Consider the following 9,247-nt stretch of genomic DNA (forward strand, 5'->3'; position numbering starts at 1 on the left):
GATGTGAGTTACTATTTTAATATTTATTACTAGCAGATAGTTTACAAAAATCTATATAATTTACAGAAACATGACATCACTCATTCAAAAAGAAATTAATGAAGTTTATAAGCAAATGGCTGAAAATGAAAAGCATGCGGAGTTAGATGAAAAAAATTAATCTACAATATTAATATTATAATCAGAAAAGCAAACCTAAAGTCAAAGAGAGAAAATTTGTTAAAAAAAAAAGTTAAATTAAAGCTGATTATGATGAATTGAATGATGTTGGCTATCGATGCCAACAAAGTATTAATTCACATTTATTGTATTTATATAATATGTTAAACAATAATTAAGTTCTTTAATTTATTTTTTATTTTCAAAAATTAGTTGCTTAGGTTTGTTACATATTGTAAAATTCTGATTTATATTAATAAAGTGATTAAAATATTATTATTGTTTATTATATTTTTCTTTTTCATTTAATTTATTTTCAGTTTAATTATGAAAAGAAAAATGGTGACAAAACGTCAGCGAATGACATATGCTGATGAAGGAATATTTGAAATTGAAAGATTTAAAAAATGTTCAAAAACTTTTTTAGTTAAGAATAATTTAAAATTTTTAGACTATACACTTTTTTTAAACTATACTTTAGACAAAATAATTCCAAAGTTAAAGGAATCATGTCTACAAACATCTATAAAATTTAATTTATATGTAGATAGTGTATATGAACGAATTATCACACAAGAAGTACAGGATATAGCATTTAAAACCTCTAATACACTTGCATGTAATTCATCTGATTTTAATAAATTACTGGGTAAAATGTTCAATAAATTATTAAGTGAAGAAGATGATTTTTAGCAAAAGCTTCTGGCTGGTCACTTAAAACAATAGATGCATTACAATTGAGAATTAATATAGTAAATCCTCTCAGTCTAATCTAAGTTTGATAATCATTCAAATAAAACTTATTTTAATATGAAATATTTTGAAATGTTAGAAAAAAAAAGTGGTTTAGATTTTAAATGTATTGATTTTCCTACACCAATCAGTCAGATGAAAAAATTTGAACGTATAAAACAATGTATCAATTAATATTTATAGTGTAAATGATAAAAAACATATTTCCCCTCTATATATTTGTAATACTGAAAGAAAAAAAACATTTTGATCTATTTTTGTTTAATAATAATAACCAATCACATAATTGTTATATAAAACATTTTTCAAGATTGATTAGAAGTCAGAAAACTAAAAATTGTTCCAGGTTAATTATCTGTAAAAGAGGTTTTACTACTTTCGGAGAAAAGCCATGTGATTTCCCATTTTTACCTAGTAACGAGTGTAACTCTAACTGTCCTAAACAAGTATCTCTCAACACTTCTTTACATCTAAAAATACGTTTAATTTCTTTTCTTACTACCACAACCTCTCGGTCCAATATAGGTCTGACCTCCGTGTTGGTTGGTAGTACTAACGGTCTTCCCTCCAATTTCCTTACTTTGTATCTGTCCAAACTATTGGATATGGCCCGGATATCAGAACCATATCAGTCTTATTTACCATCGAAAATTCAAAATCCATGATGACAAACTTGTGTGTTTCCTTTCTGTTGATTAATTTAATAGGTCATTATTTTTAATATGTATAGTTTTAATTCTATTTTTACCCCCTATTTTATACTATACTTTATTATATTATACTTATATCTTATTTACGAATTATACTTAATTATTATTTTTATATTTTTATTACTTTCTAATATTAATTATTTTACATTTCCCTTACAGTAATTTAATCTTTTATTCTTGGTGGAGATAAGGACAATCTGTCCGGTGTATCCCCCAGTAGTGGACTTTTAGGTTTTTCTTCCGCAATTATCGGTGTATCAACATAAAATGTACTTCGACTTGTTGGTATAGGGTGTGGAGTTATATTATATCGTGGTTTAATCGGTTCCCAATTGTTTAATCTACACTTATACGTTATATATATAAATAACAATAGTATTGTCGCAAAGGTCATCAATCCTATTATTATATATATCAAGTAATTATTATTTTCATTATCGGTCACATGTCCTGATTGCCTAAATATTTCGTCATCGATCATACTTTGTACGTCGTCTAAAGAATGTGTTAAATCGTTTACGTTATCTAATTTATGTGAATCATGTCTGGTCTTTATATTAGGTAGATTCAAGTTTTTAATTTGCCTAGGAAGCGTTGCTACTAACTTCCCTTCCCCTACTCGTGGTATAAAGTTAACGTAGTATTTAGATTTAATATCTCTAGTTGGATTCAATATGATATCTTCGGCATATGCCCTACAATCTTGATTTAGTTTGATTAACCCCTGATGTTTTAGTTTTACTATATATGGTTCTCTATTTCCTTGGCATGTTATTGTTAAGGTTTCCCCACTAGTTGTATAGATCCATGCATTTGCATATTTTAATTTATGAAATATATTTTTAGATAATATGATAATACCTGCCTCGCATGAGCTTGGTAGAGTGTCCGGATTTTTAAATAACGTTATTTCACATGGTTGGTTTTCCGACTCATGTTGAATAGGTTGAAATTCTGGACAAATTGTAAAAACTTCGGTTTCCTTACATTGAAGTAATTGCGTTTCCGTAAACGTGGTGTATTGCCTACGATTTCTAGTAATACCGATGTATTGGAATTCTGGTTTTAGAATAATACTGTGTTTATAATCTATATTTCCGTTTAATTGTGTTTCTATCGGGTGTGGTATAGGTAAAATCCTGTATAATGTTAATTCTATTTCCGTGATCAAAGGTATTCTAATTAGAAAAGCTATTTGATTACCGCTATAAAAAACTGCCATTTTAGTAATTTTGCTTAGTTCATATATCTCGCTCGGTTTTGTACCCATTGGTAAATTAAAATTGAGTGGTAAAACTAACTTAATTTCAGTTAGATGTTTTGCAAGTTCCCGTGGTGTTATAAGCGACGGATGAAGTACCCCCGTTCTAGCTGCGTTTATAATCGCACTGATTGTGGTGGTTTCGTAAGCGTATTGTGTTAGTAATGCCGTGAAAATACTGTGTATTCTATTCGTGAGAATCAGAGTTTCTAGTGTGTGTGTATTGTTTGCTAATTCGCTAATCTTTTTATATAACATCCCTTGTTTTTCTTCCAATTCCCCATATAATTTATTTATTTCGACGGCAGCCGTACTTACACCTATTATGGCTGATTTTACTACTGTCGTTTGATTTTTAAGTATATGGATCATATTCTCATTACTATGTTCTATCTGACCTATGTGTTCGGTTGTTTCCTTCGTACAGTCGTCATCGCACACTCCGAATAACGTTTTCATAGCCGATCCTATAAAGTTTACTAAACCTCGCTTAGTCCTATGACCTTTCGTAGTCGACTCCCCCTTGCTATCGGACACATATCTGCCTGTTTAAAAGATTTATATTCCCGTTAGTTTTTGCCTTTTTATCGCTCTTTTCTTTCTCTGTATACACAGTTTCGAATATACTATTCGTGTTATTGATACCGTTGTCGTCCGTATTCAATTTATTAATTATTTCATCATCAGATGCGTCGTAAAATTTAGTATGCTTGTGACTGTTCTGTCCAGCGTCCGTGGTTCTTTGTGGTACCTTGATCATAAAACTTGGCGTATATTGCGTGGTCCCCCTCTTTACTCTAGTTGTGGGTGGATTATCGGTCGTAAGTTTAGTGGCATTATCCGTTCGTGTCGTCATAGTAGTGGTCGTCGCGTTGTCTTGCTTAACCAAACTCGTTCCATTAACTGGTCTCGTTGCTTCAGCTATTGATAATGTCGAATTGATGATTGATTCTGTCCTTGCTGTTTCATTCATATTATTCGTAGCGGTGGTAGAGTTCAAACTATCAGGTAGTGATCTCTTCTCCACTTCAGTTCCCCCTTGTGTCACTTCTGTTGCTTCTGTAGTCTGTATTTCCATTACCGGTTCCAAATCCAATATGTGGTGCATTAAGTAAAGGTTATTAGCAATAACGGTCGTATCCTCTTTACCATCTAAACTCATTATAACCAACACACACTTCCTTTCTAGCACCATCATTCTTGGGTGATCTCTTACTCCTACTTCCATGTCATCGCCACTTGACGTAGTACACTTAATTCGCAACTTGTTTAAGTTACACCTCCGTCCATACATATAAGGTATTAATATATCATTATGTTGAGTTTCCGTCACATTTTTGATAACTACGTTACCCGCCGTGTATTTATAATATATTTTAGTTTGCACACTTGACTCGTCCGGAATGTCTGAGTCCCCGTGGGCTGCCATTACGATCATTAATCTATAATAGTACATTTTCTTATTACTATTTTGGGTTATACCTATTTATTTATGCAAATATCTTCTTCTTATGATTATTCCATTTCTTCACTTATTTACTACTTATATCTATATCTAATTTCGCTAATTGCGTACTACTCTATTATTACTTACGTCTATTACTTTTTCTTTATACAATATTTAATTATCTATTATTTTTTTTTTTTATTTACTTTATACCATGGTCTCATAATATTTCTTTACATCGTTCTTATGCACGGTGACCCGCTGTCTACCTCGCGCTATTACCACGTTTTCACTATCTAGGACTTCTAGAATTTCATATGGTCCTTTCCATAACGCGCTTAGTTTATTCTTTTGGGTTTTATCTTTAAGTAATATTAAATTTTTTATCCTTAAGTCCTCACTGTGAACCTTTTTATCATAATGATTTTTAGATTTTATTTTCTTTTGTATTAACCTTTCTCTCACGATTTTATGCGACTCTTGCATTTTCTGTTTTAGATCGAATACATAATCGTCATAATTATACCTAGGTTCTGGATTACATTTTAATTTTACTGGTATATCTAAATCTCTTCCATATAACAACGCATACGGTTGGTAATTAGTTGCGGTGTGTTCTGTCGAGTTATATACGAATAGTGCGTAAGGTAGTAACTGATCCCAATTATTTAAATCTTTATCTACGTAATGTCTTAGATATTCGGCTAAAGTTCTATGTGACCTTTCTAAACTACCGTTGGTTTGTGGATGATAAGGACTTGTATTTATTTTGTTAATCTTTAGTAATTTACATACTTCGGAAAAGATTTTGCTAAGAAAATCAGTGCCCTGATCTGTTAAAATCGTTTGAGGTATTCCATGCACGCATACGAACTTAGTAACAAATTCTTTCGCTACCGTATTCGCCGTGTGGTCATGTAACGGGACTCCCAACGAATATTTTGTCAAATCGTCTTGAAAAGTAAGTATGTACTTGAAACCTGACTCAGTTTCTATTAATGGTCCTACAATGTCCATAAATAATTTTTCGAATGGTTTAGAACTTGTCGTAGTGATTACCATGGGACTTCTATGATGTTTGTTAGTAGTTTTATTCGCCTGACATGAAGCACAACCTTTTATGTAATCTTTTACCTCCTGTTTTAAATTTGGCCAGTTAAATTGCCGTTTAATTTTTTTATATGTTCTATGTATTCCTGCGTGACCTCCTAGTAAAGAATCGTGAAATTGTTTAAAAATAACTAATTTTTCTTCCTTACTGTATTCTAATTTAGTACAGATTATTATCTCGATGTTTGTGTTACGAAATACATATCGTATCATAGATCGAACTTTTGCCCAATCTAAACCGTCTTTCCGCCCTAACTGGTTCATAGCTAACTTAGTTAATGAATGTTTTTCGCAGAAATATTTTAAATTCAATAATGCCAGATACATATTTTCATACGTCGCTAATTGCTTTTGTTTACTTTTCGTTATCAAAAATATTATATATCTATCGTCCGTTTTAAATTTTACAACGCCCCCGATATCCTTATTCGATTTTAGTGTTTTATCCTTTCCGAATCTTTGTTTTAGTTCATAATTTATTCCTGACCTAAAATTATAATACCTTTCTATTTCTGACACTATATTGTATTCATTTGGTGACTCTATTAGTTCACCGTGTACCTCTTTCACGTTTCTATTGGTTATTATCATAGTTTCCGATTTTTCAAGAAAGTTTGCGTAACTTTCATCTTTTATTTCTTTAATATTATACATCCGACTTAACGCGTCTACATTCGCGTTTTGTACACCTGGTTTATACCTAATTTCATATGTATATTGTTCCAATTCGATTCTCCATCTTGCTAATTTAGATAAAGGATCTTTTAAGTTAAACAACCAAGATAATGGTCGATGATCTGTAAGAATCGTGAACTTTCTACCGTAGAGATATGGTCTGAAATGTTTAACCCCAAATATAATTGCTAAACATTCTAATTCTGTTGTTGAATAATTCGCTTCCGACTGACTCAACGTCCTAGACGCGTATGAGATAGGTAGATCGCTCCCTATCTTTCCTTGTGATAATATTGCTCCTAGCGCTTTCCCACTCGCGTCGGTCGTAAGTATAAATTCTTTCGTAAAATCTGGGTATTGCAAAATTGGTCCTGAACAAAGTAATGTTTTTAATTTATCAAACGCTTGTTGACAATCATCGTCCCAATCGAACTTTACATCTTTCTTTAACAACCTAGTCATCGGTCTAGCTATCGAACTATAATTTTCTATAAACTTCCGGTAATATCCACTAAGTCCTAGAAAACTTTTTATTTGTTTTACATTCTTTGGTATTGGAAAATCTAGAACTGCAGTAACTTTCTTTGGGTCTGGTTTAATTCCATGTTCCGAAATTATATGTCCTAGGAACAGGCATTCTCGTTTTAGAAATTCACATTTGTCTGGTTCTATTTTTAGATTATGTATACGTAATCTTTCGAATACGCTAATTAATTTATTGTTATGGTCACTTAAGTTTTTCGCGTATATTATTATGTCATCTAAATAAACTAAACACTTTACTCCAATTAGTCCCGATAAAACGTTTGCCATCATACGTGCGAACGTACTGGGTGCTGACGCCAATCCCATCACTAATCGCTTAAAATGGTAATGACCTTGACCTGTTGAAAAGGCCGTAAGCTCTCTAGAATCTTTTGCTAAAGGTACCTGATGGTATCCCGCTCGAAGGTCGAGTAGAGTGAAAAGCTGACATTGACCTAGTTGGTCTAGAATCTCTGTGATATTCGGTAAAGGGTGGAATTCGTTTAAGGTAACATTATTTAATGCCCTGAAATCTATAACTACTCGAAACTTTTCCTCCCCTGACGCGTCTGCCTTCTTTTTCACTAATAAGAGTGGTGCGTTAAACGGACTCATACTCCGTTCTATGATATCGTTTTCTTCCATTTTCGCAAGTTCTGCCTCAATTATAGGTAACTGCGCATGCGGTAGCCTATATGGTTTTCGATGAACTGGGGCTTGGTCAACAGGTAATTTAATTACGTGTTCTGCCGCTGTTGTCATAGTTAAATAATCGTTCTCTAAATAAAATATGTCGGCATATTGCTCACAAATTTTTATTATCGTTTCGCGTTCTTCTGTATTTAAATGGTCACTCCTAATAAGACTTTTTATTTTATCTACGCGTGCATTATCATGAACTATATTTTTTATTTCGTGATTATCTGTATCCACGTCATATTCATATGATATTTTATTAATCTGCGCTAATTTCACTTCCTGTGCTACTTCTGATATGTTTAATACACTAACTGTAATCTTGCCATTTTTAACCGTATTATATATATTTGCGCAATACACATCCTCTGATAATTGTTGTTTATTTATTAAAATATTTTTATTTTCCATATCGGGATCTGCAATCGGTATGCAAACCACCGTTTCCGTTCGCGGTTTTAATGTGAAACATATTTTATTTAAACGGTCGGCCACATCCTGGTTATTCGCGATACGTAATCTCCATAACCCGACGACATTAATCATATCTCTAGATACGCCTGTCAAGACTACGATTTCACATTTAATATTTCGTATATCTAATTACTATAGTAATATTTTGGAAAGGCTAGAAGTTTGGCCTTCGATATAACTATTGAGGTCCTATACAATAGAATTGGTTGGCGAATTCATACGCCCCAGGGTCGCTTATACATATCTATGTGTATATGCGTATTTAGATGTCTCAGCGGGACGTCAGTACATAGCAATAGTGTTCAACCTAAAAATTGACAAATGTCAAAATACAAGTAGACATAAAAACGCTTTCAATACTAAGAGAGCCAACTGGTCTAAATTCGTCACCGCATTGATAAAGTATAAGATCCAGATGGACGAAAGCTCGATCACGGCTCATGCAAGATCAATTATAGCGACAATCCAGAAAGCGGCTGGAGAGTCAATGCCTTTCTCGAAAACCAAGCGGGGCATGGGCAAACACCCTTGGTGGAATGGAAGCCTCGCGAACATGAAAAGAGACCTCGCAAAGAGCCGCAGAGAAGGGAAGCACTTAACGAACAAACCAGAGTACAACGTAAAGAGAAATAAGTACCTCAAAGAGATAAAGTTGGCTAAGATGGCCTTGTGGAGGTGTTTCTCAGAGGACATAAATACAAATGTATGGGGTAAAGCTTTTAGATGGGCTAAGAAAGGTACGAAGCGGAGTACTATTCCCAGCACAATGCTTACCCCGGAAGGTGAAATGACAAACACTTGGAGCGATACAGCCGAACTCCTGTTAAGTGCGTTCTTCCCTGACGATGCAGATACAAGCCCTGTTACCAAAGAAGGCCCGCTAAATATGTATGACAGACCACTTAACGAGGAAAGGGTTAAAGCAGCGATATGGAGGATGAGTCCTAATAAAGCCCCAGGATCGGACGGAATTACCGCCAAGATGTTGAGGATGGCATGGCCAGCCATCGGTCACGATATAACGAAACTCTTCCGAAGATGCGTAACAGAGGGGACCTTCCCTGAGCCCTGGAAGAAGGCAAAATTGGTCGTCATTCCCAAACCAGGTAAGGATGACCTAAAGAACCCAAAATCGTTTAGGCCTATTAGTCTGTTGCCAACTCTGGCTAAGGCCTTAGAATCGATCATTATACAAGACCTGGTCGAGGAGACCAGGCTGGACGATTTTGACCTGCAACATGGCTTCGTCAAAGGACGATCGACGATCTCGGCCATAACCGACCTATACGACTGGTCAGGGAACAATAGATGTAGGTACGTCCTAGGAACTTTCCTCGATATCACTGGGGCATTTGATAACATGAGATGGTCACCAGTGATATCAAGACTAGAGGAACTTGGGTCGTCATTACGGACAGTAAAAATCATTCAAAGCTA

Source organism: Diuraphis noxia, unplaced genomic scaffold (assembly GCF_037042655.1).
Source record: "Diuraphis noxia isolate RWA-SAM2 unplaced genomic scaffold, SU_Dnox_SAM2 contig0001, whole genome shotgun sequence".
Lineage (NCBI taxonomy): Eukaryota > Metazoa > Arthropoda > Insecta > Hemiptera > Aphididae > Diuraphis > Diuraphis noxia.